Source organism: Cyprinus carpio, chromosome A3 (assembly GCF_018340385.1).
Source record: "Cyprinus carpio isolate SPL01 chromosome A3, ASM1834038v1, whole genome shotgun sequence".
NCBI lineage: Eukaryota > Metazoa > Chordata > Actinopteri > Cypriniformes > Cyprinidae > Cyprinus > Cyprinus carpio.
In genome coordinates this window covers 38740093-38767096 of record NC_056574.1, presented here as the reverse complement: position 1 = coordinate 38767096, position 27004 = coordinate 38740093, and the positions used below count along the sequence as shown (strand labels likewise).

General features: G+C 37.8%; 1 long non-coding RNA gene across 1 annotated transcript in view; it reads right to left on the bottom strand.

Annotated features, from left to right (window-relative positions):
• Positions 1–4914: 4914 nt before the first annotated feature.
• Positions 4915–27004, bottom strand: part of LOC109078370 — a 46909-nt gene continuing 24819 nt past the window's right edge. The window contains exons 2-5 of the long non-coding RNA XR_006155721.1: positions 19838–19936; positions 13727–13810; positions 6077–6163; positions 4915–5008 (exon numbers count right to left, since the gene is read on the bottom strand). This is a non-coding gene — a long non-coding RNA (uncharacterized LOC109078370). The remainder of the gene's footprint in view (positions 5009–6076; positions 6164–13726; positions 13811–19837; positions 19937–27004) is intronic.

Here is a 27004-nt window from a genome sequence, read left to right as displayed (position 1 = left end):
GTTTCCATAAACATCAAAGTTTGTGGTTTTGTGTTCATTTTAAGAACACGTCCACGTTATCTCATGTTTAGTCCATGTTTAGACATTCCCATACCTACCTATTGTTATTAGCTAGCTCAGGACTGTCGTTTTAATTGTAATCGTTAGCACCGTGAGGTAATTTTTTGTTGTACGTTGCCATGATGTTCACGCGCGCACAAAACTACTACGGTACCTCAGTGTTTCACAGACACACTGTGAAAAGACTGGTTACATGAGTCTAAGCTCTTTTCAATAAAATCCATGCAAAAGTTAATATCAGATCATTTTAGAATACATATACGTATAATACGTACAGTATAGGATGTACCGAATATTCTTCAGTTTTATGCAAAACAGAAATATGACGAATAGAATATCAGACCTCTGTCATATGGCCAAAAATAAATGCAAAAAAAAGCTTTTTGCATAGTTGTGTTTGACACATGAAAACTGTAACAATGTATTTTACAAGCTAACATGATGTAACCTTGCTCTCACTCGAAATGTGTCCCCACATTAAGTCCTTGAATTTGAGGGTATTGGACATGGAAAGTCCTTAAAAGGTTCTTGAATTTGAAGTTAACCAAGCTGTGGGAACGCTGTATTAACAACTATCCAAACTGTTTTAGACCTAAAAGAGTCTTTGTAGGCCTATGCTACCCTTAAATGTCAGAGAAAAGAACAGAATCAGAGATTTTTTTTTCTTGTAGAAAATTGTACTTTGCATATTATACTATAAAAACACATAATTATAGTTGATTTTAGTTTATCATAGTTAATCATAACTAAAGATGAAATGGCATGAAAATTTCATTTCATGATTATAGTGACCAAAACGATCACGGTTATCACAGATTCCTTTTCAAAAAGTCCTAATGCTACACAATGAAATCAATTCACCAAGTTTTATGTAGAAAACCAGCAAATAACAAATAAAATTAGCATCAATATGTACTTTTTGTTTACAAAAACATTAAAATATTAACATTAAATAATAACATTAAAAATGATGGCCAGATTTTTAAGGAGTGTCTTGCAACGTTATCTACAATGCACAAGTTCAAATAGAGTTTTGACAATAAAGGTTTTATAAAAAGATAAAACTCACATATTTCAGCCTCTAAATCATTTTTTTTAAAAGTCAAAAAAGATAAATTACTGACATTTACAATGTACATTATCCTTTATTATTAATAGTATGTGGTCCGATTTTTCCCGTTGCATCTGTCGTTGCTATGCAACCATGCAGCTTTACAGGGGGTATGGCTTATCTAAATGAGATGTAAATGAGCTCTATTGTCACTCCCAGCAGGTGAGAACAGGTGAGAACTGCACAATCTTTAGAGGCCATTTTCTCTCCCTTTTGAGCTTTTTTTAGTGCCTACCTTCAAATGGCCATAACTTCTCCAAATATTATCAGATTTCCATTTTGTTACACATTGTTGGAAAGCTTGGAGACTACACTTTCAGACATCTGTGAATAACTCAAAATGCCCCAGAACAGACTTGTGTCCCTACTTTCCGTGATTGGTCTCACACACACACACACACACACACACACACACATACATATATATATATATATATATATATATATATATATATATATATAGATAGATAGATAGATAGATAGATAATTGTTTTATATGACAATAAAATAACTATAACGTATTAGAATAATATAATGTTACCTTACCATATATATTACTTAATAGTGCTTTATAATTAACATATCATACAACACCAGGTTATGTTCAGAGAATAAGTTTCTATCGCTACTTACATAACCTGAGAGTTACCTCCGTTTTTGGAACTGAATGCTGAGTTTACCCACTTACTTACACTTAAACATACCCAGGTATCTATGGAGGTAAATCAGTAGCTAAACTCGAGAGGTTGGACATCTGAATGTGAGAACTTGTCATATTAACATTCGTATTTGTAAGTTGAAATTTACACTCACAGCTCTGATGTGAAAAGCTGAATCTTTCAATTTGCACACACAGACAATGATTAAACACCCGTGTTTTGAATTGGAAGTTGTAGATTAATAGTCACAAATGTGTAAAATGACATACACAAATGTTTACGACATATTTTACTTTTGCACTTTACTTCAGTTTCGCTGCACAACGTCAAGTCGGCACTTACAACCTCTCAGATCTGGCAGTACGAGTTCAAATCCTAGCGCTCTGACTTTTGCTACTCTTTTTGCAGTATTCCTGTTGCAAAAACTCACTTGTGCACTTGTATATGCAGATGTGAGAGTGCAGAGCCAGGGGCGGGGCTTTGGTGCAAATGAAGACATTTTATTGGTCGATGCCTGACCAATGAACAACGCCAGCCACCGCGACATGCTAAGAAAGAAATGTGTTTTATTTTATGCATATGTATCAGTTATTTGTAAAACACTGCAAACTATTTTCACTGAATATCCTTAGCTTTTACAGGATTTTAAGACACTGCATTTATTTTGTCATTCAGGTATTATCTGGTAGACAAATAATGCAACATCTTTCATATGTATATCGCACTGCATATCGCTGTACCAGAATTGCAACATAACTCTGTTGTTTTTATTATTTTTATGATTTGTAAAAATAATTTAAACTTCTTCATTGGATTAAATTCCTAATTTGCTTGTCAGTAATGAACCTTTTTAAATGCAACAACATAAAAAAAGCTTATAAAAATCGAGTGTTTGATAATGTCTAAATGTACATTAAAAAGCAAAACCTAAAAAATGAGCAGTTATGACCAGCAATACTGTTTTGAGCAACTAGAGTAGAGCTAAATACATCTATTTATTAAACATCAATAAGGCCATCTAGTGGTTAAACAATGGCATTACATATGAATATTATCTTTCTGGACACCAAATGCCTCTAATTTGCCTCTTTGCACTGGAATTTAAAAACATTTTCTCTATTTTAACCCTAAATACTACACTTATTGTAATATAAATAATAAGCATATTAGAAATTGTTATATTTTAAATGGTCATTCATGGATCATAATTATTGCGCATATTATTTAGTATCATAATCTCTTCAAATTAACTTAACAGGACTGAGCTAAGTAAGAGCTAAGTCAAGAGCTATGTAGTACAGTTATTTTATTGGTTAAAAGTTCCACTTAAGGTGTTTGATCACATTTGACTGCTAAGGAGTATGCGAATATAATACTGTTTCATCTCCAGAATAAAATGCTATTGTAAAGCGTAGTCAGCCATGCACAATCAATGTACATTATGTGTTAATAATTACTAAAAATCGCTGCAAATATAGTGAAACCGCTGTCTGTCCTGATTAATCCCATTCAAATAGATTGACAGCGTGAGATGTTTAGTACCACATGACCGCATGGCGGTGAGATCAAAGCATGTCACAACTGTTTCTCAGCTGCTCTGGTGCAGCGATATTACTCTGCAATATGCAGTTGGATATACATATGAAAGATGTTGCATTATTTGTCTACTAGATAATACCTGAATGACAAAATGAATGCAGTGTCTTAAAATCATGTAAAAGCTAAGGATATACAAATACGCCTAACTGATACATATGCATAAAATAAAACACAAATTTCTTTCTTGGCATGTCGCGGTGGCTGGCGTTGTTCATTGGTCAGGCATCGACCAATAAAATGTCTTCATTCGCACCAAAGCCCCGCCCCTGGCTCTGTGCTCTCACGTCTGCATATACAAGTGCACAAGTGAGTTTTTGCAACAGAATGTTAATATGACAAGTTCTCACATTCAGATGTCCAACCTCTCGAGTTTAGCTACTGATTTACCTCCGTTGTAAGTGCCGACTTGACGTTGTGCAGCGAAACTGAAGTAAAGTGCAAAAGTAAATATGTCATAAACATTTGTGTATGTCATTTTACACATTTTGTGACTATTAATCTACAACTTCCAATTCAAAACACGGGTGTTTGATCATTGTCTGTGTGTGCAAATTGAAAGATTCAGCTTTTCACATCAGAGCTGTGAGTGTAAATTTCAACTTACAAATACGAATGTTAATATGACAAGTTCTCACATTCAGATGTCCAACCTCTCGAGTTTAGCTACTGATTTACCTCCATAGGTATCTCACATAACCTGCTTTCTGGAATATCCTCTTGGACATCCCTTGTATCTGTTTCCTTGTTTATCTTGGTTCTTTTATGTCTTCATTAAACCTTATTTTACTATTGGATTAAACTCTCACTCATCTCCTGAGTCAACCCATTGTTATTGAATCCTATTTCGGATAATTTCATGGGGAAGTGCAGGTCAAGTGAGTAATCCATGGAGTGTCAAGAAATTAAATATTATGATTGATATTAAATATCATAAAATATTATAACAAAATTCAATAAGAATTGAACCCCCTTTATGAAGGTAGTATGAAGATAGATTTTTCTTTCTTTTCTATGAAATATCAATAAATTCAATATTTGTATTAATAAAATATGTGTAATCACACATCTAAACCTGTACATCTGCAGCAGACTCAGTAAATTCAGTCAAATTGAATTGTTTCCTCACTACAGTAACCAAAAGCCCCAATATGCAGAATGACACAATACTGAGTAAAAAAAATTCTCACAGTTAAAATGGTGAATTATGTTGACAATAAAACACTACTATGATAATAATTCAGATAACATGAAATAATAAACCCACTAATAATGGGGCACCCTGGAAGCTATGGTATAATTAAACTTTTCCTGTATTATATACCTTTTTATAACATTTTCCATTCTTATCTGTTCCCCTCATATCCCCCATACACACAATATAAGAATTTTAGATTAGAAATTAGATAAAAGAAACAAACAAACAAACAAACAAAAAAAAAAAAAACAGAAAAACATTTTAAAATATACAATTATAGTGTTTGCTCACGTGAATTCAGGATCAGTTGTGTTCCTAATGCAAATGAATTCAGGAATATCAGGCCAACTGCTCCAATCATATACATAACAAATCTTGAGAGACCTGTAATGTAATACATAATAGTTTCTTATCTTTAATTAATATGAATTAATATTTATCATCAGCAACACAAATAACATTGTGTGTACTCAAAACTGGGGTGTATTCTAGAAAACAAGGTTTGCCCCGACCTATACCCTGACCTCTCGGTTAATCAACCCAATCCTTGCTTGAGGTTTGCTGGTTTTAAAAACGTGTCCGGGAATAAGTTCGGTCAACTGAAAGTATGTTCACGGTTAACACACAAGACATTCTCAACAGAGCTACGTATCGACGAGTCAACATGGAAACAGACGCTAAAAAAATTATATTGTTTGTTTAATGCTGATTGATAAGATGTTTATGTGTTTTTATTATAGAAAATGTCTCGTTGCAAAAAAAGATATTTTTTTAATGCAGATCCATGTGATTACAATAAAATAAATATAATAAATATATTAGAATAAATAAATATCGTTATAATAGTGCTTTATAATAAAAATATATCAACATAAATTATATATATATTACTTATAATGGTGCTTTACATATATATATATATATATATATATATATATATATATATATATATATATATATATATATAGACCATAATATTGTATATTATATAACTATATTGTAATAATATATAATATTGTGCGCAATCTGTCACGCCCACTGGAGTCTGGTCAGTAGGTCACGCATGCGCTGATAGCTCTGAAGTAAACTAACCCTGAAACAGAAGCTACTCTGGAGCAGGTAATGTTCAGAGAATATGTTTCTATCACTACTTACATACACTGAGAGTTACCTCTGTTTTTGGAACTGAATGAGTTTATCTGTTTAATTACCCTTAAACATACTGAATGAGAACTGATCGTCAGATTGGAGACTTATTTCTTGCCCACACGTCACATCCTTTCCTTTTGTGCTAAATATGGTGTCCTATACTCAGAATTTTTTATTGTATGTGTGTCACATAACCTGCTTTCTGGAATATTCCCCTTAAGTTTTCCATTTTTTTTTTTTTCAATGAAAATAACAAAGGTATGTTTTGTAACAGTTAATGCATAAAACAGATTGACATATTACCTCCTAATTCATTTTCATTCCATCTGAAGGATACCATCATTGTCAGAGTCTGGACAAATGCTGCAACACATGTCCATTCCAAACGATCTGTAAATTAGAGTTTGTGTATATATATATATATATATATATATATATATATATATATATATACACATATATATATATATACACACACACACACACACACACACACACACATTTAAATTACAGTAATATAAATACATCAGATTTATGTATTTATATAATGCATAATGAAGCATAAATATAATAGTGTAAAAACATCTACAGTTGCAGGAAAAGTATGTGAACCATTGGATTTACACCACCTGCATAATTGTGTACTAATAATACTCTGCTTAAATAACACCAACAATGACATGTTTTCAGTGAAGTGAAGTGAAGTGTGGCCAAGTGTGGTGACTCAAACATGGAATTTGTGCTCTGCATTTAACCCACCCAAGTGAACACACACAGCAGTACACACACACACATACCATGAACACACCCAGAGCAGAAGTTTGGGCAAAATTCAGAATTTCAAGTCTGCTTGATCAATTACCATAGAAGCATGTCTAAATTATTCAGAAAAATAAGATTTTCTTATAAAGTGACAAAATGTTGTGTTGCAAAAATGGGTAAACCCTCCTGAAAGTCACTAAATATAAAACTTTTTTTCTGGTTTAAACCAGTTCTTGATCAAGAAGCAAGTATGTTGCACCAAAACATTTAAAGAGAAGTAATTTCTTGACAATTAAAAGAGTTATATAGCTCACTGAATATTATGCTGACAACAATGGAACAATTTGGGAGAGAATCGTCAGGAGACTTATTTCTTAGCACAAAAGAAAATGATGTGACATGTGGCCAAGTATGGTGTCCTATACTCAGAATTTGTGCTCTGCATTTCACCCATCCAAGTGAACACACAGTAGTGCACACACACACACACACACACGCACACAACGTGAGCACACACCCGGAGCATTAGGAAGCCATTTTTGCTGCAGCACCCGGGGATCAGTTGGGGGTTCGGTTCTTCTTGCTCAAGGGTCTCACCTTAGTCATGGTATTGGGGGTGAGAGAGAGCACTGGTTATTCACTCCCCCCATCTACAATCCCTGCCGGACCTGAGCCACGAACCCATGACCTTTGGGTTACAAGTCAGACTCTCTAACCATAAGACTATCTAATGAGGACAGTGGTACAAGAGGATTGCTAACCCTGCTGAAAAAAACAGCATATGCTGGTTAGGTATGTTTTGATGCTGGGATGCTGGTTTATTCTGGTCCTTTGCTGGTTTATTCTGGTCATGTGCTGGCAAAGGACCAGCATAAATCAGCAAAGGACCAGCATAAACCAGCAAAGGACCAGCATAAGCCAGCAAAAGGACCAGCATAAACCAGCAAAAGGACCAGCATAAACCAGCAAAAGGACCAGCATAAACCAGTCTCAAATTTGATAAAGATTGCTATCCATACGCTCATTACATCTCGCTTGGACTACTGCAACTCTCTTTATCTTGGCATTTCTAAATCTTCCATCGCTCGTCTCCAATTAGTACAAAATGCAGCTGCTAAATTCCTCAAAGGACAACGTAAACTTGATCACATTACTCCAATTTTGAAATCGTTGCATTGGTTACCAATGGAACAATGTACTGTAGCCAAAGCACAATAAAGTCAATTAGCCTTTTCCAAGGCCTAAATTTATAGGGCCCTATCATACACCCAGCGCAATGTGACACAAGGCACAGCGCAAGTGTGTTTGCTAGTTTCAGTCCGGCGCCGTTCGCATTTTCCCGTCCAGCGCAACGTCGTTTAATTAACAAATGCATTTGCGCCCATTTGTGCGCCCATGGGCATGCTGGTCTAAAAAAGAGGTGTGTTCAGGCGCATTGCTGGCGCATTGCTATTTTAAGGAGCTGAAAATAGACTGCGCCATAGACCAACTCAAACCTGGTCTAAAGTCTGGCGCAATGTTTTTTCTTTGTTATTTAAAGAGCGTGTTAGTATAGGCGGGTCCACAACGCGCTTACACGCTGCTTATTAAACACAGGGACGCACAGCAGCACACAAATATGCCAAATATTAAAAATTAAAGGATTGCAATGCATAAGAATTTTTTGAAGGCTAATTAACCCTCTGGAGTCTAAGGGTATTTTTGGGGCCTGGAGAAGTTTTGTCATGCCCTGACATTTGTGCTTTTTTCAGTTTCTTATAAATATCTAAATGGCTAAAGTCTAATCTCACTGTAATCAGCACAAACTAGGCTATAATAATATGTGAGCAGCATGTATGTACATGATTGTGTTTTTTGAGAGAAAAAAAATGTTATGCGTGGTTAGTGAAAAACTAAAAATGTTAAATCACTTGAATAAGGCAATAAAAAACACATACAGAAAATTGGTTCCCAGGAATTTGGAGAACTGGAGCTTGTATCCTAGAATTTTTTTTTTCTAAATTATGTGAAAATCATCTTGTTTACTCACTTACAGAAAACAATATATTGATTTAAATTTTCTAAGACACTTTTTGTTGGTAAAAGTCATATGCGAGTAGGCGTCAACTATCATGAATTCACACCTGAGAAGACAAAGGCCTGCATAATGAGCTGCATAATGAGCCATTCAGTCAGCTGTGTCACTGAGAGGGATGAGTTACAAGAAAGAATGTGAGGACAAAATAAATGTATATGATTTTATGTTTGTAGTTTATTTAGAATATATTTAATTATCCCACAACATAATTTAATATTCACTTGTGAGTGCAGTTAAACAGTTTATTAGGATCAATCAAAGCTGACTTTCAAATTTAATTTTTTGCATCATTACTCCAGTCACACAATCCTTCAGAAATCCTTTAAACAATCTTATTTTCTACAAAAAAAACATTTATTGTTATTATTATCATTATTATTATTATTATTATTAATGTTGAAAAGAGCTGAGAATATTTTTTTTAGGTTTTTTAGGGGGGATAAATTGAAAGAACAGCAATGATTGTTACATTTGTTACAGTTACATTTATTGTTACATTTATATTATGTACATCAAGCTTTTGAATGGTATAGTAGTGTATATTGTTATTGAAACTTCATAATATTTCACTTGATTATACATTTAGTCAGGAATTATAGTTTGGAAAAAGTCTTTGGAACAAGTCTCAACCACATCACATCTTTTTGGGGTGAATTATGTCTTATTCCTCTCATCGCGAAGCAAACAGTAAAATAAAAAAAAAACTTGAAGAACAGTCTCGCTGTTGTCTTCTGTTGTGTGGGCGTATTCAAAAGCCGCGCGCTTCAGTGAAACATTTGAATCTCAAAAAGCGCGCTCGGCGCGGGGGCGTGGTCGCATTAGAAGATAATGAAGGAAGACGTGAAAAACAGACATCGCGTTGTTTTCATATGGATTACTTTATCACAGAATATTTGTTTTCAGCAGCACTCGTTTAGTTTAAAAGTAGACATGTCAGGTTTTCTATAGATATCTCTCTCATGTCTCTTCGTTGAGTATTCACTGAGTTACAGTTCATTTTAATGACGCATTTGTATCTGAAGATCAGCGCAGACAAAGGCTGCAGACAGCACTCCTTGTTTGTTATCTTTATTTTATAAGTGCACACAGTTTTGTTGTTATTATGTCTGTATACAAAAAAAAGTAGACCCTTTACAGATTCGATTGATGTATTGCTCTTATCTGTACGATCAAAACTGAAAGTGTAATTTAAGTTCTTTTCGGGGTTATCAGGAGAAAATACCCCAAAACGCGTATACGCGTTAATCGACTCCAGAGGGTTAAATATAAAAATGCCTACATGTCATAATGGATAGTCATCGCATGTATCAGAATTAGGATATCTATTTGCTCGCACATGAGCAGCTCTGTTTCATCTCGGAGACGCGTTCGGTCTTTGCACTTGCCAAATTCCACTGTGTAAATAGCAAATCCGTCATGGCACGAGCGCAACTGGCTCTTAAAGGGAATGGAAGATGAGACTCTGATTGGTTTATTGTATGTTACACCCAAAAAACATCCATTACTCATTAAGAGAATAGGGACAACCCGTTTAGACCATGCGCCTGGGCTCACCAACCGTTTTTCTGTCGTTAAAATAGCAAAAGTGGATTTGGACATGCCCTGAGTGCACCTTGTGCCGTGCGCTTTACACTTTGCATTTAGATTGTTAAAATAGGGCCCATAGAGTGTAGACTTCTGGGAATCCATGTTCAATTCTCATGAGACAAAGTCAGTCATTTTGGATCTAACAGCAGTGTTGCTAGAGGAGTACAGTGAGAAGTTCCTGGTTTTCACAGTGAAACATTCTCCCAAGGTGAAAACTCTTTTGTGGACATGTATTTCACCCAATCTTAACACTATTGTCTTGAGCATCTGTGGAAGATTCTGTAGAGACGAGTTGAGTAACACTCCCCATTAAAGACAAGTGGATTTGAGGAGCTCATCATCCAGGAGTTAAACAGGACAGATGTGACAATTTGTCATGAACTTGAACACTCCATGCAAAGAAGGGTCAAAGAAGTATACGTTTTCATATATTTTTCGGGGGGGGGTGTACTCATTTATGCTCTGCACTGTATATCACATATAGGCTTGGACACAATGACCAGAACTGAGGTAAAACTCAAGTAGGTTTATTTGTAGATATGACAGGAACACAATGCATAAACAGGTGAGTGAAGATTCTTGAGAACGTCACTAGATTAGATATATTGTTATTGTTAACTTTTAATTCTTTATCTTACAGAATTTATGGAGCAGGCACACTTGGGGAAGTAACATTGAGATGAAGGATGATTGGAAGATGACTTGGATAGCATGATGGCTAGAAGACTTGAGAACATCAAGCAGGTAAGTAGCAAGGTAAGTAGTCTGAGGGATCAGACGAGACAGGACAAAGACTGAGGGAGTGTGTGTGCTCTATATAGTGCTGGAGATGAGAGTAGATGAATTCCAGATTTATTTAATTAAGTGCCAGAGAGGATGATGGAAAATGTAGTCTGAGGGGGGTTCTTCTGCTGGGCCAGGCACTGTAGAGGAATCAAAAAAGAGATGGGTGAAAGGCTTTGAGGAGTGACACGTGAAATGTTGGATAAATTCTGAAGCATAGTTAAATTTTATGTCTCCAGGTTGACCTCTTCCAACATGGTAAAAGGTCCAATGTATCTGGGGCTGAGTTTCTTGCAAGGTAAGCACATCCTAAATTCTGGGCATATTCAGTCCATGCCAGGAGTTCTAGTGGCTGTGTCAGAAGGTGTGAATAAAGCATGCACGTTCTTGGATTTTCCTCTCCGTTTGTCTGAGGGTGGTAACCAGACGATAACCAGACAGTCATACCCCGGAGTGAAAATAAGGCCTTCCAGACTTGGGATAAAAACTGTGGTCCTCTATCCAAGACAATATCATCTGGCAAACCAAAGTTCCTGAAAAAAAAATTATTGAAGAGTAATTCAGCCATTTCCATTGATTTGGGCAAGCCTTTCAAAGGGATAATTGACAATGACTAGAATGCAAGTGGAATAATTGGAGGCTGGCAGATCAGTCATAAATTACACTCCCAGATGTGACCATGGTCTCTGTGGAACATGTCACCGGACAATCTTTCTTAGTAGGTGGCGATGTGTCTTTGCCAGGGTGCTCCTCAGCCTTGGACAAATTATATGATGTCATTTCTCATCTTTGGCCACCACAACGTTTCCTGGATGAGCGAGAAGACACGATTGGTCTGAGGGTGTCAAGTGCCAAATCTGTTGAGATGTTGGTACGTAAGTGTGGCAGTTCCAGCTTTGCAAGGACAGCCTGGTGCTTCTGACTCACAGCCTGTAGAACGTTTTTTGTATTTTTTCATATTTTTTGCCAATGATTTTTCAATGATTGTTGAGTAGGTGTTGTTTTTTTTTTTTTATATTTTAAGGATTTGAGACTTGTTTTTATGTTTACACTGCGTAATACGCAACGGAGGGGGTATTTTGAGAGTAGAGGTGATTATAATCAGTAATTATGTCCCCAATGGATGCAACAAATGCCTCGTTTGTAATGGGTTTTATTGGTTTTGTCTCGTCATGCCGGAACACACATCACAGTATGGTAAGGGGAAAAACATTTCAGTCACATGCTTGAGGTATTCAGCCAATCACAATGCATTGGATAGCTGGCCAATCAGAGCACACCTCTGTGTTTTTTTTAAACCTTAAACCACAAAAACACTGCATTACACCAAATACACAACACAATGTTCTTTTTAGCAACACCATATTACCCCTTTAATGATAACTCTCCCCAGTGGTTTAACGATTATTGACTGGATGAAGTACTCAGATGTGCAGGGTTCCTTCTTGAGCTGTAGCTTTTGGCAGAGCGTCACCGAGATATGATCTACACCACGAAAATACCAATTTAGACTATTTTAATGCAGAAATCCAGGTAAATCCAATGTTTCACATACTTTTTCCTTTGACTATCTATCTATCTATATAAATTATTTGTTTTTGGCCATAGGAAGAGTTCTGGGCAAGCATCAATAGCTTCTAAATATAAATAGCATAAAATATCTGGATAATTGTAAAAATGAATAAATCATTTTGTTATTGACATACAAGTTAATATAAATAAAGTAATAAAATATACCTATTTACACTTACATTTAGTCATTTAGCAGACGCTTTTATCCAAAGCGACTTACAAATGAGGACAATGGAAGCAATCAAAAACAACAAAAGAGCAATGATATATAAGTGCTATAACAAGTCTCAGTTAGCTTAACGCAGTACACATAGCAAGGGCTTTTAAATAATATAATAAATAAAAAGAAAACAGATAGAATAGAAAAAGAATAGAGCAAGCTAGTGTTAGAGGTCTTTTTTTTATTAATTGTAGAATAAATGAAAATAAAACAGATGGAATAAAGATTAGAAAGCTAGTTAGATTTTTTTTTTAAGAATAGAATTAGAATAGTGAGTGCTAAAGTTAGAGGGTCAAATAAAGATGGAAGAGATGTGTTTTAAGCCGATTCTTGAAGATGCCTAAGGACTCAGCTGCTCGGATTGAGTTGGGCAGGTCATTCCACCAGGAGGGAACATTTAATTTAAAAGTCCGTAAAAGTGACTTTGTACTTCTGTGGGGTTCACTTGCAGAATGCAAGCTTCTAGAGGGCACATAAGTCTGAGCAGAGCCAATGGTGGTTTTGTAGGCAAACATCAATGCCTTGAATTTTATGCGAGCAGCTACTGGTAGCCAGTGCAAATTGATAAACAGAGGTGTGACTTGTATTCTTTTTGGCTCATTAAAAATTAATCTTGCTGCTGAATTCTGGATTAATTGTAAAGGTTTGATAGAACTGGCTGGAATACCTGCCAAGAGAGAGCATTGCAATAGTACAGCCTGGACAGAACAGGAGCTTGAACAAGGAGTTGTGCAGCATGTTCATCAATCATAACTCCAAGGTTTCTGGCTGTTTTTGAAGGAGTTATGGTTGATGTGCTTAATTTGATGGTGAAATTGTGATGAAACCGGGTTTGCTGGAACCACAAGCAGTTCTGTCTTGGCAAGGTTGAAATGAAGGTGATGGTCCTTCATCCAGCAAGAAATGTCTGTTAGACAAGCTGAGAGGCGAGCTGTTACCGTCGGATCATCACCTTTTTCATGCTCTAATACACTGTAGTGATGATAAACCATTACTCCACTTTCCAGAAGTACGAAAATGAGTATGACCATTGACCCTACAGATGAAAATATAAAAAAAAAAGTATTAAAGCACACATTCTAGAATATGCGTTTACAGTTCTGCTCAGATGTTATAAAGTAGAAAACGTCCCCTGAGAATAGGGAACGAGATGCTGCGTCCTCTAGAGGGCGCTATGGGAACGCTGTCAGCGTGACCCGTGTCTGAAGCATGAATGAAAAAACGACAATTAACCTTGACATTGGCAGGCGGAAGCCTATGACGTAAGCTAATGAGTGACTGCAGATATAAAAGGGCACACACATCATCCTCTTTTTTGTCTGAGGAGACACGGCATGATGCCGAAGCGTGGCACAGAGACACAGTGTCTCGTTCCCTATTCTCGTTCCCTATTCTCAGGGAACCATGGTTACATGCGTAACCTGAGACGTTCCCATTCGAAAGGGAACCCCACGCTGCGTCCTCTAAAGGGCGCTATGGGAATGGTATACCAACACCGCCATGCTGAGGGAAAAGTGCCTAGGTAACCATTTCCCCAAGTCAGGACTTTATTAACAGCATCCCTACTAGCGAAACGCTAGGCTTTACGGCAGGCTCACACTCAATCATCATAGACTAACTCACCGTCCAAGACTGGAGCTTTAAGAGTGGAGGTCTCAGTATTTAACAAATCTCTAAAGCGAGAGGAGACCCAGCTACACTCCATGCCAGCGGCAGGTAGTGACTACTGCCTAGGCGGAGCTCTGGGGAGTGGAGGCTTCAGCAAAATGACTCTTTAAAATGAGAGGAAACCTACGACGCTCAACCCTGCAGGGGAGCTCTTAAGAGTGGAGGCCTCAGCATAACAGCCTGACTACACTCAGTGCTAAAGACAGTCAGTGAGGCTCACAGAAAAAGGAGCCTACATACCAATAGTACTGTTTTAAGCAGAGCTCTGGGGAGCGGAGGCTCCATGCAGCATGACTCCCCTAACAGAGAGGAAGTCAACAGGAGCACCCTGCTCACCATAACCCTCAATGCTGAGGGGAGCGATGCTCTGCGCACTGACCCCACATGTGGATTTTAGAAGTGTGCAAAGGTTCTAGCGTGCACAATTACCACTATGTGGATTTTAGCTCTGGGGAGCGGAGGCTTCAGCAGAATGACTCTCAAAATGAGAGGAAGCCTACCTTGCTCAACCCTCTTAGAGAAGCTCTTAAGAGTGGAGGCCTGAGCATGACAACTCTCTAGAGTGAGAGGAGGCCTGACAACACTCAACACTAAAGTCAGTTGGCGAGGCTCACAAAAGAGGAGCCTACCTACCAATATTACGGTTCAAGCGGAGCTAAGGAGAGCGGAGGCTTCACAGAATGACTCTCTACATGAGAGGAAACCTACCATGCTCAATCCTGGTAGGGGGGCTCTTAAGAGTGGAGGCCTGAGCATGACTACTCTCTAAAGCGATAGGAGACCTGGCTACACTCAGCGCCAGAGGCAGTAAGCGAGGCTCAAAAAAGAGCCTACAAACTCATATCACTGCCCCTGACGGAGCTCTAAAGAGCAAAGGCTTCAGCAGGATGACTCTCTTAAACGAGAGGAAGCCTAACACTCAACCCTCTTAGAGAAGCTCTTAAGAGTGGAGGCCTCAGCATGAAGACTCTCTAGAATGAGAGGAGACTTGACTACACTCAGCGCTAAAGACAGTTAGCGAGGCTCCCCAACCTACAAAAGTACTGTCCAAGCGGAGCTATGGAGAATGGAGGCTTCAGCAGAATGACTCTCTTAAATGAGAGGAAACCTACACACTCGACCCTAGTTTGAGCTCTTAAGAGTGGAGGCCTCAGCCTAGCCACACTCAACGTCAAAGGCAGTTACTGAGGCTCAAAATAGAAGAGCCTACACCCCTCTACTGCCTAGGCAGAGCTCTGGGGAGCGGAGGCTTCAGCAGAATGACTCTCAAAACGAGAGGAAACCTACAATGCTCAACCCTGGCAGGGGAGCTCTTAAGAGTGGAGGCCTGAGCATGACTACTCTCTAAAGCGATAGGAGACCTGGCCACACTCAGCGCCAGAGGCAGTAAGCGAGGCTCAAAAAAGAGCCTACAAACTCATATCACTGCTCCTGACGGAGCTCTAAAGAGCGAAGGCTTCAACAGGATGACTCTCTTAAATGAGAGGAAGCCTAACACTCAACCCTCCTAGAGAAGCTCTTAAAAGTGGAGGGCCTCAGTATGATGACTCTCTAGAACGAGAGGAGACCTGACTTCACTCAGCGCTAAAGAAAGTTAGTGAGGCTCCCCAAAGAAGAGGAGCCTACCTACAAAAAGTACTGTCCAAGCGGAGCTATGGACAGTGGAGGCTTCAGCAGAATGACTCTCTTAAATGAGAGGAAACCTACACACTCAATCCTAGTTTGAGCTCTTAAGAGTGGAGGCCTCAGCATGACGACCCTCAGGAGTGAGAGGAGGCCTGACAACACTCAGAGCTAAAGACAGTTAGTGAGGCTCACAAAAAAGGAGCCTACAAACCAATAGTGCTGTCTAAGCGGAGCTATGGAGAGCGGAGGGTTCAGCAGGATAACACTCTTAAACGAGAGGAAGCCTACCAACACCCAACCTAGTTGAGGAGCTCTTAAGAGTGGAGGTCTCAACGTAACGTCTCTCTAAACGAGAGAGGACCTGACTACTCAATGCTAGATGCAGTTAGTGAGGCTCACATAGAGCCTACATACTAATAGTTCTGTCTAAGCGGCTCCACAGAGCTCCGTTGAGAGAGCCAGGAACTGTGATCTCAGCATAGCCCCCTCAAGAACTGCTGATCAGGGAGGCTCACAAAGAGCCTCACAACCTGGGCTGAGAAGATGAGGAGGCTCAGAGGAGGCTCAAACAAGAGCCTAACAACTCAAAAAAACTTGCCTTTTTTTTTTCAAGTCAGGAGCCTCCTTCACCAATAATGTAGAAAACCCACATTATACACTGTTCCTATTCTATAAATCTATACAAAAGGAGTTCTGGAAGAAAAAAGCATTCCACGTCAGATTCCTTCCATGCCCTGCCTACAATACCCGTGAGCGGCCTGATTAACTGCCTCGGCAGCCGCGAGACCCGAAACGCGGGTGAGAGGCGCTAAATTTTCAAAAGAATCAGGCATTCTCAATGCAATCACCTCTCGCAGCGTGGCTATCTCCCCTGAGAGCCATACATTCTGATCAAACACTTAATTCCCTCAAGAATCAGGCGAGAACAGAAACCGCCGCGAATGCATCGCATTAAGCTTGTTCAACTCCACCGAGAGGCAAACACTCGTGCAAACGCTGGCAAAAACTTGAGTACAGACCTCTGCTCTAGTAGTTCCGCGAATGCAACAGTGAGCACATCCTACTCCCTCGTGAGTTAAACGCACATGCTTAGTACACAAGGCTTGAAGACAAAAAAGAGGATGATGTGTCCTACAAGTGCCCTTTTATATCCGCAGTCGCTCATTAGCTTACGTCATAGGCTCCCGCCTGCCAATGTCAAGTTCAATGTCGTTTTTTCATTCATGCTTCAGACACGGGTCACGCTGACAGCGTTCCCATAGCGCCCTCTAGAGGACGCAGCGTGGAGTTCCCTTTCAAAAGGGAACATTATGTTACTTTGGTTTTTCACAAGAGTGTTCGAACATTGGAGGATGGATACTAACACTAGAACAAGTTAAAAGGATAGATGGTTCACCGGAAAATTAAAATTCTCTTGTTAATTACTCACCCTCATGTCTTTCCACCTTTATGTCCTTCATTCATCTCCAGAACACAATTTAAGATATTTTTGATTGAATCCGAGAGCGTTTTCTCCCCCCACTGGGAGCAATGCAACTACCACAACCAAGATCCAGAATGGTAGGAAAAACCTCATTAAATTAATCCATGTGACTCCAGTGGTTCAATCTCAATTTTATGAAGTGACACAAGTGCTTTGTTTGCACACACACACATATATATATATATATATATATATATATATATGTGTGTGTGTGTGTGTGTGTGTGTGTGTGTGTGTGTGTGTGTGTGTGTGTGTGTAAAACAACTTTAAAGGGTTATTTCACCCAAAAATGAAAATTCTGTCATTAATTGTTCACCCTCATGTCGTTCCAAACCCATACGACCTCCGTTCATTTTCGGAACACAAATTAAAAATATTTTGGATGCATTCTGAGAGCTCTATGACCCTCCCGTAGACAGCAAGGTTCCTTACATGATCAACGTCCAGAAACATAGCAAGGAGATCAGTAAAATAATCAATGTAAAATCAGGGGTTGAACCGTAATATTATGAAACTACGAGAATACTTTGTGCTCAAAAGAAAAAAAATATGACTTTATTCAACAATTCGTCTCATCCGCATCACCACAGCATCATTTTGGAGAGTATCCACTGAAAGCAAACAGCGTACATTGTTCTTGTAGTTTCATAATATTACGGTTCAACCCCTGATGTTACATTGATTATTTTACCGATCTCCTTGCTATGTTTCTGGATGTTGATTGTGGTAGTACCCTTGCTGTCTATAGGAGCGTCATAGAGCTCTCAGATTTCATCAAAATATCCTAATTTGTGTTACAAAGATGAACGGTGGTCTTACGGGTTTGAAACGACATGAGGGTAAGTAATTAATGACCAAATTTTCATTTTTGGGTCCCTTTAGGAAAATATTGACCTGCAACCAGAGGTGGAAAGAGTACTTAAATATTCTACTCAAAATTACTACTATGTTAATTAAATTTTACTTAAATACAAGTAAAAGTACCAGTCTAAAAATCTACTCAAGTAAAAGTAAAAAGTAGCTCATTTAAAATTTACTCAGAGTAAAAGTTACTTAGTTACATTTTAACAGTGGGAGGGGGGCAAACAAATTGTTTTTAATTAAAGGAACACCTTTACTAATAAAACTCCAATAATAAAATAAAACATGTTGACACACGTCATTTATAACATTTAGGGAGGTATGTGTCATTTTAATGCAGAACATTCCACTTTAAGTAAGCAGAAAAGCAAATTATATTCTGGCAATCTACAAAACAAGCTAAGAATGGTTTATTAATTTTTTAATTGCTTTTTAAGGATTAGAAAATCAAGACTTCAGATTGGTTATTTCATTAGCATGGAAAACAAAACAATTATTTTTATAAATTACACAAAGAAAGCAAGCAAAGGACACTTAAGTGGTGCATGAGTTCAGTCTAACGTGAGCTAGAAATTCCCATAATCACTGAAGCAAATCAATCACTTACATTTATTTTGCACTTTGTTGTTTATGATTATGACAGAATTCACGAATGCAGAGACAGAATTCAGTCAATGTGTGCGCACACTTGAACAACTCTGATGTTCTCCGTAGTGACGAATCAAAACATTTCTGATTTGACATTGCATTCATAAACTCAATAGATTGTTTCCAGGGCACAATTTTTTATTTAATTTTTATTTTTTTAGTTTTTTTTAGTCAGTAACTTTTAAAATGTAGCGAAGTACAATACTTAAAACAAAATATACTTAACTAAAATAAATTTCAGATTTTAAAAGTAACTTTAAAAAGTAAAAGTACACAAAAAAGCTACTCAATTAAAGTAATGCGATTAAATGTAATTAGTTACTTTCAACCTCTGGAAAGTAACTATGATGCATGCATGTTTTGTTGACTCAACAACGAAAGCGGTCCTGTGAAAATATATTGTCCATCCACCCCCCCACCCCACCCCACCCCACCCCAAAAAACAGTGCGTTCACAGTGGTAAAGTATGCCTTTTTGCTCAAACAAAAAGTACTTGTATTGCTGCATTTTTGCTCAAACAAAGTATGTGTTGCTTCATGAAATTGAGGTTAAACCACTGAAGTCACATGGAGTACTTTAATGATATCTTTGCTAACATTCTGGATCTTGAATGTGAAAAAAATATATATTTTCATTTGTGTTCCGAAGATGAACGAAGGAGGTGTGGAACAACATGAGGGTGAGTAATTAATGACACAATTTTTGGTTGAACTATCCCTTTAAATACATGAAGAAAAATGCACTTTTAAAATTATATTGGAAAACACATTTACTTACAGTGGAATTTATGATGCTTTATGAAATAACATCTGCGAGTTCTTGCAATCATCAGAAAGATCACCACAACTACTACTGCCAGTGGGAGAATCAGAGTCTCTGAAAAATGTTAAAATTATAATTTGATGAAGAATACATTATTTGCTCTGTGCACATCCACTGATTCCTATGTGATCAAGAAATTTTCTTACTGTCGCACCATCCCTATGTTGTTAACAGCAGATGGACTTTTAAAATGTGATTAACTTAAAGTTGTACTGCAACAAGTCTAAGCAAACATGAACAGGGCTTCTGTAAACTGTGGATATTTATGTTAAAAGTGAGACTATACTATGAAAATGTTGTGAGCATTTAATGAGCATTATTTTCAGAGAATAAATAACACAGTGGGTAAATTAAATTTCGAAAGCTGGCCTGGGTTTCGAAAAAAGTGCTTATTGTTTAATTGTTAATAGGTTTTTGTAGAATCAATATGCCAATTGCAATTGTGTTTTTTTTTTTTTTTTGTAACAGCAAACTACTTATAACTAAACACGGTTACACTTTATTTTAAGGTTTCCTTGTTACAGTGTAATTATATATATACAGTAGTTGGACAACCAGAATGGGTAATACCACCGCCTGTATCTACTGCCAGTCGTGTGTTAAAATCATTCACGAAACTAGCGCCAGGTGGCGCAAAGGGACGGATTGCAAACTGACTGTAATTGTAAAATGTTGGTTTGTAAACGGAGATGAAAGGATGAAGTAAAACAACAATAACATTATAATATAACATTGTTACATCCTTACAAACCATTAGAAAATTTACAGTGAGTTAATTTCAAAACGTGGGAAAGTCTTAGGCTACAGTCTACGCATCAAAAATTAAAAGAAAGACCTTTACACAAAGGCTCTTACTGCATGCTATCGTTATTAAACAGTCATTACATATATAGGCCTATATATATATATATATATATATATATATATATATATATATATATATATATATATATATATATGGGACATTCTACCAGAAATGTACATTTACACTTGTACAAATCTTGGATGAAAAAAATCTCTTATTAAATAATAGTAGTGGATATATACTCCCACCTTCATACACAATATTTCCTCTAATATTAAATTTTTATAACATAATTTCCTGTGTGACAGGACTGACTTTATGGATTTCGTTGATGCAGAACAGTTATGTTTTGTGTTCTTTATTTAAGTTTTGACAAGCATTCCTATTTTAAATTATTATTATAATTTTTATGTTAATGTAATATTAGACTATGGTAAAGTTAAGCCAAGGACATATAATAAGGACCTAATTCGTTAGAATATGACTGACAAATGATATAGTCCAATATCTTTTTAAATCAATAAACTAATTTCATTTTATTTCAATATAAAAACATGTGTCATTTAACAATTCATTTAACAATAACATGGCCAGATACAATAACAATAAACAACTAGAATGGCACAAACACAGACAGCAGTGAAAAGAAAATTGTAATGGTACTACTAATATGGTAAAATGAAATTCAAGATAATTATTTTCTAATCCTTATACTCCACAAGCTTTGCCCAAATGTCTTTTTGGATCTCATGGTGACGGGTGGTTACAGGTTGAGGAGGTGGAATGAAACAAATGACAACATCGAACAAATACCAGATCATGTCTTCTCTGGTGGGCCAGAAGAATCGGTTCACTCCCACACGGTGCATGCATCTCACTCGCACTTGAACCTCATCAATGGCTGTGATGATGCCTGGGTAGATGTCTTCATCATATTTTATGACGCACCACTTTTGAATGACTTCTGGACCCCATTCGATCTCTTCTGACGTTGGTGTGCTTGGTGTGTTGAAGCTGAATGCCTTTGTGTTATAGCATGTTCACTGTAGAATCTTGTCTACAGTGCACATGCAGCTCACGTCCCGGTACAACATATGCCCAGGAAATGTAGTGACAACCTGGTGTATTCTCATTGTTGATGGGACTTGGGGAATGCTGGCTGGCATGTCCTTCATTGGCCTGTCAATGGACTCTTCGCTTATGTAGAACAGTTTAAGACTGGTGCCTGTTAGGGATGCAACGATACCATTTTTTCAGAACCGATCCGATCTGATACCGAAAATTCTGAGTATCTGACGATACCGATCCGATCCGATCCGATGCCAGCGCAGTTTTTTTTAATAATGTAGAATTTCTATACTTCTCTGTGTTGACTTGATCGTCACTCTTTTGTGTGTTAACACAATCTACTACATATAGTCAACTTTATTTGAATGAAAATTAACAAATGAAAAAATATATAATCATAATCTATGACAAAAATACTATTATAAACTAGGTTAGTGGATAGTTCATCAGAAAAAGATACTCTAGAGAAATCACGGGTGCACAATAGTTTTATAAAATCTAGTGAAATATTTTATTTACAAATAAAAGTGAATGTCTAAAATCTGGTAAAATTTTACACATGGCTCTTTGTATTGTAAAATACATTCATGAAAAAACAAGTATATACATTTATATAGAAACCTAAAAGGTTTATTTTAAACGTATAGCACAGTAATAAAGGCAGCAACATGTGATAGATAGGACAGAACAAGAAAGACTTTTAATAATCTTTGCGCAGAAAAGTATTATATTACTAAAGGCACCAGTATAGAGTGTCACAGAGCGTTTCTGCACATCCCGTGCACAGAATGATGAGCTTGAAACAACACGGAGTCACAGTGTGCAGGCTGCGCAGTCCTCCGAGTCCACATAGAACAGTTACAACACACAAGCTGCTCTGCTCGAGTTTATCTTCAGTTCTCTCTTCACAGCAGTTCAGTCAGTGCACTGTCTGAGTAAATGAATTACTCTGGGATATTGGTTTATTTCTACTCAGAGGGTATGTCATCCATGTTAAAAAAGTGAATAACTTAAGTAATTTGTGGATTAATGCTTATTGGAGACGCGAACCGTTTCAAACGATTCAGTCATATTTGGTGAACTGGTTCAACCGGTTCACTAAGAAGAACCGCTTAAATCAAATGTTTCATTCGCGAACCGGACATCACTAGTACAAAGGGAAGAGATGTTAATACGTAGTGTATTAAATCTGTGTGTTAGTTTATTGAGCCTTTTCTTTGAACAGTTTTAAACCTCAGTTACTGTGCGCTCTTGAAGAGTATGGCGTTATTTCCCTGTCAAATGTCGAGAGCGCATTATTGTAGCGCGAAAGTACATGAATATAATGTGCAGAGCGCAAATCTCTCTGCTCGCGTGCGGGAACTGGGCGCGCGCTCTCAGATACACGTTGCTCTTGTAAGAATTTTCTCTGGGCTCGCTCAGAGAGTATGCCTGCATTTTTTAAGTGTTGTTTGGTGTAGTGGAGTATCTCTTCTTTTCTTAAAGTTGAAGTGTGTATTTTTTGTGTATGGAATGAAAATTAAGTCATACTCCACATTCCATACCAGATGGGGGCAATATGCCAATAAAGTGAACTGGTCTACTCTAGAGTAACAAACGAAAGGAAACGGCATAGTCTCTATGCTCCGCCCCTACCTTCACCAACAACCCTAGAGCCATAGCCGAAGCCAAAAGGACGTTTTGCCTCCGGAGGAACGTTGGGTGATGTCAAGTGATTTTGGAAACATGACATCTTCAAGCGACTCCCCTTTACCTTTACCAGTGAATATGTTCATATTCGTTTTGTTCATATTACATTTTGAATTGTATATACACATTATTTGAATTAAATTAATTTGACAGACAGCATTCTGTCAACATCAGAACAGTGATGTTGACCAAGCTAGCGCCAACCCAACGTACAACCAGAGCTGCCAACTCTCAAGCATTCACCGTGAGACACACGCAATTGACTCTTTTCACACGCTTTCAAAAACTTGACCGCTCTGAATATAGTGAGCGAGCGCGCGGCCGGGGCGCTCTCTCTGTCTCTCTCTCTCTCTCTCTCTCTCTCTCTCTGGTTCATTATCATCGAAGACATTTCAAGCTTCTTAGGGTAATGTTACATTTTAGCATCAGCTTGGTAGAGACGGGCCTTGGGTAGATAACAGGTGAAAAACCCGGATCGGATCTGTGGGTAAGTTATAGCTAGCTAACTATCAAACGCAGCTACGGTTAGCCATCGAACAGCCTTCGATACATTTCTATGTTATAACTTCCGAAAAAAAAAATACGCAACATATAAAACAAACTTCTAGCGAAATACTAACAGCATCTTACTTACCAATCCAAAAGAAAATGTTGCAAGTTCGGAGTCGAAGCTCATTTCTTTTCAAGTCCATCAGTGTGTTGTCCTCCAGCGATGGAAAGCAGTGCCGATGTTTACTCTGTTTCGGCTCCTTTTCTTAGTCGGATTTTGATTCTTTGTGATTCCGAGCGCGGTTGCTTGACATCAGGTTCAAGTACGCCCACAAGCCGTGCGAGTTATTCGTGTATTGCAGGTTGGCTGGTGGGTATATTGCCCGCATACCCCCTCCCATGGCCGAAACTGGTATTACACGACACCTGTCGGGCCGTGGCTAGTAATGCTAATGCTAATTAAGGTTGATATCTCTGCAGCACTATAACTTGACATTTTTTTACATGACATCATCGCCCTTATTTCTTCTCATTCTTTTGATGTGTGTAGGTCATTTTTTGGATATTTTTACCTCAATTTTTACACATGGCACCTTTAAAGTAAGCGTGTATGTGCTTAGACTGTGTCCCGTGCGTTCGCACATGGCCAAGTACTCTTCTCTTCGATTTCTTTCTCTTTGCACTTGGCATAAACGCTGTCAAAACGGCAACAACCAATCAGAAATAGGCTCCAACGACTGACCAATGAAAACGTGACATCGTACATGGAATCTTATTGGTTGATATTGAACCGCACATGGATTAAGTTCACTGAAGTTCAATCAAGACGAGCCGAGATGGATCCGCCAATCGACGATCTCAGGTAACCAGTTTTATTTTATTTTTTTTGATGTTAAATGTCAAATGTATCTTAGAAATGTCTGGAAAGAGGGCGGTTGGATTATCTTACATATAAATTACCTAGACTGTCAACCACATTGTTCACACTACGTGCCATGCTCATTGAAAGTGAGATTTTTTAGCCAAATATATTTGGAAAGGCCGATTCCAAAAGGCAAAAATAGTATTTTAGTCTGATAATTAACACATTGTCTCGTGCAATCACACCAGTGATTAAACATTAAGTACGTAGCGAGATCAACTGCTATATTCAAATCTGAAACAAATATTTAGGGGGGGGAATCTAAGATAAGGGGGCAAAAAGCCCCAGTAAAATTATGTTATCTATGGCTGTCACGAATGAAATGACGTGAAATTAATGAAAAGTGTCATCTGCAATAGATTTTCTTTATCGCGGATTGCAGCGTTGAGTGTTATAATCAATCACGCACGGTTTTTTTTTTAAATCTAAAAAATCTCACTTTCAATGGGCATGGCACGTAGTGTGAACAATGTGGTTTGACAGGTCTAGGTAATTATATGTAAGATAATCCCAATCGCCCTCTTCCCAGACATTTTCTAAGATACATTTGACATATTTGAACATCAAAAACAAATAAAACTGGTTACCTGAGATCGTCGATTCAGGCGCTGATCCATCTCGGCTCGTCTTGATTGAACTTCAGTTAACTTATTCCATGATGGGTCGTTTCGCGATTGAGCCCGACCCCTCTAAGAGCCGGCTCTTGTAGGTGAACGACGAGAGCTGGCTCGCATATCTGAAGAGCCGACTCTATTTAAAAAAAATATATATATAGCCTATAGAAATTAAATCATTATTTAATAATGAAATAATGGATGCATTTTATTTTATTTAAAATAATTGACTAATTCAAAGAACAAAAAAAATATTATATAGGCCTAAAGGCACACATATTCGTTTCGACTGTCATATCAGCCTCACATTCTGTTCCTGTCAATCATACACGAGGTGTCAAACAATCTATATGGCATGAGGGAGGGGCCGGGCCATCGACACACACACACCACCACACACAGTGTCAAACTCGGAGAGAAGAAACCGCATCAGCCCCTCGAAAGTGAGGCAAAAACGGCTGCATTTCTGAATGCAAATATCTCTCATAAAATAAAAATATGATCAGCATTGTGTGTGTGTGTGTGTTCATACTAGTTATACAAAAAATAACTAGTGAGAGATAGTGTCATGCTGGTTATATAACATGCCAAAAAAAGAGGGACCAGTTTAATCCTTTCAGTTATTTATTTTTTCTTTATATGGGGTTCGATTATGTTGTTCAGATTCAGATTGTATTGGTTTTGTAATGTTGTTGTTTTCTATACATTAAAAAGTTGTAATTTAAATGCAAATGTTTAATTGTATTCTTTTTTCATAACAAAACAATGCATTTTTAAAGAAATTGTGAGTATGACTTCATTTAATAATTTAATTAGAATTGTTTTCACACCTATCATAGTCAAAACATTATTGCTTTTTAAAGAACCGTTTGTGAGCCAAAAGAGCTGGATCTTGTCAGTGAGCTGAGTCATACGAGCCGGCTCATGAAAAAGAGCCGAAATGCCCTTTGTGTTCCATGTGCGGTTCAATATCAACCAATAAGATTCCAATGTACGATGTCGCGTTTTTATTGGTCACCCCATCCCGTTGACATAAGCCTTTTCTGATTGGTTGTTGCCGTTTTTGGACAGCGTTTATGCCAAGAGCAAAGAAGAATTCGAAGAGAAGAGTACTTGGCCCCATGCGCGAAACGCACGGGACACAGTCTAAGCACATACACGTTACTTTAGGAGTGAAGAGGGAGAGATTCGCGATGCACTTTGAACACAGTTTAAGTGCAGGCATTACTCATCTGAGCGAGCCCAGAGAAAATTCTTACAATGAGCAACGTGTATCTGAGAGCGCGGCGCCCAGTTTCCCGCCCACGCGAGCAGAGAGATTGTGCGCGTCGTGCCCATTTTAATTTACGCGCGCGAGCAGACAAAGGATTCGCGCGTCGCGCGCGCATTATATTCAATGTTACTTTCGCGCTACAATAATGACGCTCCTCGCCATTTGACAGGGAAATAACGCCATAGAAGATAGGAGTTTGATGGTTTTGACTGTAGGTTAACCGAACGAGACTCACACAGTTTATTTGATTGCTGAATGGAGA